The 4252-nt window shown below is 37.3% G+C and overlaps 1 non-coding gene across 1 annotated transcript; it reads left to right on the forward strand.

The window, feature by feature from the left end:
* The first annotated feature begins 2254 nt into the window (after positions 1–2254).
* LOC138070595 (U7 small nuclear RNA) lies at positions 2255–2315 on the forward strand. The gene has a single exon (XR_011144164.1). It is a non-coding gene; the product is annotated as a U7 small nuclear RNA (small nuclear RNA).
* The last annotated feature ends 1937 nt before the right edge of the window (positions 2316–4252 follow it).

Consider the following 4252-nt stretch of genomic DNA (forward strand, 5'->3'; position numbering starts at 1 on the left):
TGTCACCCTGCTTATTTAACTTATATGCAGAGTACATCATGAGAAATGCTAGGCTGGATGAAGCACAAGCTGGAATCAAGATTGCCAGGAGAAATATCAATAACCTCAGATATGCAGATGACACCACCCTTATGGCAGAAAATGAAGAACTAAAGAGCCTTTTGATGAAAGTGAAAGATGAGGGTGAAAAAGTTGGCTTAAAGCTCAACATTCAGAAAACTAAGATCCTGGCATCCAGTCCCATCACTTCATGGCAAACAGATAGGGAAACAGTGAAAACAGTGGCTGACTTTATCTTTCTGGGCTCCAAAATCACTGCAGATGGTGACTGCAGACATGAAATTAAAAGATGTTTGCTCCTTGGAAGAAAAGCTATGACCAACCTAGACAGCATATTAAAAAGCAGAAACATTACTTTGTCAACAAAGGTCCATCTAGTCAAGACTATGGTTTTTCCAGTAGTCATGTACGGATATGAGAGTTGGACTATAAAGAAGGCTTAGTGCCGAAGAATTGATGCTTTTGAACTATGGCGTTGGAGAAGACTCTTGAGTGTCCCTTGGATTTCAAACTGTAGTAAAAGGCTATAGCAATTAAAACAGTATACTAACTTGGCATAAAAATAGAACTGTACAAAAATGGAACAAAATAGAGATAAAAAATAAGCCTGTGTATATGATCAACTAATAGTTAACAGCAGAGCCAAGAATACTCATTTGGGAAAGATTAGTCTCTTCAATAAGTGGTGTTAAAAAAACTGGATGCAGAAAAGTGAAATTGGACTCCTATATTACATTAGTCACAAAAATTAGTTCAAAATTGATTAGAGATTTCAACAAAATATCTGAAATTGTAAAAACCCCTAGAAGAAAGCATAGGGAAAAACCTTCATGTTGCTGTTCGCACTGATTTTTTTAGGATATGATGCCAAAAGCATGGTAACAAAATAAAAAATAAACAAATGGGAGACAATGAAACTATAAATCTTCTGCACAGCAAAAGAAACAACCAACCAATGAAAAGGTAACCTTTGGATGGAAGAAAATATCTGTAAACCATATATTGGATAAAGGATTAGTATCCAAAATATATAAAGAATGCATACAATTCAATAATAATAATCAATTAAAATGGACAGAAGAATGAATAGAAATTTTTCTAAAGAATACATACAAGTGGATAACAGGTACATAGATAATTCCCAGCATCACTAATCATCAGATAAATGCAAATCAAAACCACAATAAGATATCACCTAACACCCATTAGACTGACTATCATCAAGAAGACAAGATTTAACAAGTGAGGATGTGGAGAATTGTGCACTATTTATACATAAATATAAATTGGTTCAGCTACTATGGAGAAAAGAATGAAGGTTCTTTAAAATACTTAAAATGGAACTATTAATGCCTTTTGACTGGCAATCCCACTTATGAGTATATATCCAAAGGAAATGAAATCAGGATATTGAAAAGATATCTGCAGTCTCACAGCAGCATTATTCACAATAACCAAGACATAGAAACAACCTAAATCTCCATAAATCCATTGGATGAATAAGGAAGATATATCTCTGTATATACCTATGTATAGCTTCTGTATCTATCTTCCCATAAAATGAAATATTATCCAGCCATGAGAAAGAAATTCTCTTTCAGAAATTCTCTATCAGAAATTTCTGATAACACAGATTTTGAAAGCATTATGCTAAGTGAGATAAATCAGAGAGAACAATAAATACTCTATAATAGCATGTATATGTGTAACCTAAAAGCCAAACTTTTAGAAGCAGAGAGTAGAATAGTGGTTATTAGGGGTTGTGGATTACTCAGCTTGGGGAGATGTTCATTAAAAGGTACAAACTTCCAGTTAGAAGATCAATGAGTTCTGGAGATCTCTCTAATCTAGTGATTATAGTTAACAATATTGTATTATACACCTCAATGGTTTTAGATCTTAAATGGTCTCTCAAAAAAAAAGAAGTAACTATGCAACATGAGAAAGATATTAGTTAATGCTATGGTGGTATTCATATTGCAGTACATAAAGGTATCAAATCAATATATCATATATCTTATATTCACACAATTTTATATGTCAATTATGTCTCAATAAAAATAAAAGAAATGTTTTAAGATGATAGATTTTATATATGTAATCATTTTTCAAAGATTTGGTTGGTATGTTTCAGAGATTTTTTTTTTCCCTCAACACAAAACACAATATGAAACTAATTTAAAATACTCTGTGGAAGTGTTATATCTCTTTTAGAATTTGTCTAGCAGGTTTTCTGGGCCTTACCAGAAACCATTCATTAGCATGCGTGCTCACTGGGTCTGACTCTTTGCAACCCCATAGACTGTAGCCCACCAGGCTCTTCTGTCCATGAGATATTTCCAGGGAAGAATACTGGAATGGGTTGCCATTTCCTCCTCTAGGGGATCTTCCTGACCCAGGGATCAAACCAGTGTCTTCTGGTCTCCTGGATTAGCAGGTGGATTCTTTACCACTGAGCCACCTGGGAAGACCCACCAGAAACCACCCCTGCTCAAAATAATCTGTGGAGACATATATGCTGATATTCATAAACAAGAATGCCTATATAGCAAACTTTTTACTTTTTGAAAAGAGGAGAGTGATATAAAACATCTGGCCACACATTAGGAACATAGCTCAACCCCAGTGAGACCAAATCTATGATATAAACATATGTTTTACTACTCACACTTTTTAAACAACGTACAACCTTATGATGGGCATTTTCCAGGATTTCTATTTAGCAGAATTGGTCACCATGGTAACAATGTGAACGCAATGATTCCTATGCTTTCTCATGAAGGTTGAATGACCAAAGCAAGCCACTTGGGAGCTGAGGTTTTCAGTTCTAGCAACACATACTCCCCACAGAGTTCATAAAATTGCTTCTCAGTCAATCTGAATCAATTGACATGGTAGTCAAAATGGCTGGCTGATGTTGCTTAAAATCCTGATATTTCCAGCATCTTACCCACCAGAGTTGACCAATCTGACCTTATAGTTTTCAAAGCAGCAGAGCACTGGCTATGCCTACAAGTCTTACGTGGTGATTGGTTGCGAGCTAGATAATGGAAAAAGTCATGTAGTTGATTAAACAGGCATCTAGATAAAAACTAAACATGATTAAAAACATGTGGATAACAAATTCAGATCAGTTCAGTCCAGTTGCTCAGTTGCATCCAACTCATCGCAACCCCAAGGCCCACAGCGCTCCAGGCCTCCCTGTCCATCACCAACTCCCAGAGTCTACACAACTCATCTCCATTGAGTCGGTGATGCCATCCAACCATCTCATCCTCTGTCGTCCCCTTCTCCTCCTGCCCTCAATCTTTCCCAGCATCAGGGTCTTTTCCAATGAGTCAGCTCTTCACATCAGGTGGCTAAAGTATCAGAGTTTCAGCTTCAACATCAGTCCTTCAAACGAACACCAGGACTGATCTCCATTAGGATGGACTGGTTTGATCTCCTTGCAGTCCAAGGGACTCTCAAGAGTCTTCTCCAACACCACAGTTCAAAAGCATCAATTCTTCGGCACTAAGCCTTCTTTATAGTCCAACTCTCACATCCATACGTGACCACTGGAAAAACCATAGCCTTGACTAGATGGACCTCTGTTGGAATAGTAATGCCTCGGCTTTTTAACATGCTGTCTAGGTTGGTCATAACTTTTCTTACAAGGAGCAAACGTCTTTTCATTTCATGCTGCAGTCACCATCTACAGTGATTTTGGAGCCCAAAAAATAAAGCCAGCCCCTGTTTTTACTGTTTCCCCATCTATTTGCCATGAAGTGATGGGACCAGATGCCATGATCTTCGTTTTCTGAATGTTGAACTTTAAGCCAACTTTTTCACTCTCCTCTTTCACTTTCCTCAAGAGGCTCTTTAATTCTTTTTCACATTCTCCCATAAGGGTGTCATCTGCATATCTGAGGTTATTGATATTTCTCCTGGCAATCTTGATTCCAGCTTGTGTTTCTTCCAGTCCAGAGTTTCTCATGATGTACTCTGCATAGAAGTTAAATAAGCAGGATGACAATATACAGCCTTGATGTACTCCTTTTCCTATTTGGAACCAGTCTGTTGTTCCATGTCCAGTTCTAACCATTGCTTCCTGACCTGCATACAGATTTCTCAAGAGGCAGGTCAGGTGGTCTGGTATTCCCATCTCTTTCAGAATTTTCCATAGTTTATTGTGATCCACACAGTCAAAGGC

The sequence above is a fragment of the Capricornis sumatraensis genome, chromosome 23 (assembly GCF_032405125.1).
Source record: "Capricornis sumatraensis isolate serow.1 chromosome 23, serow.2, whole genome shotgun sequence".
Classification (NCBI taxonomy): domain Eukaryota; kingdom Metazoa; phylum Chordata; class Mammalia; order Artiodactyla; family Bovidae; genus Capricornis; species Capricornis sumatraensis.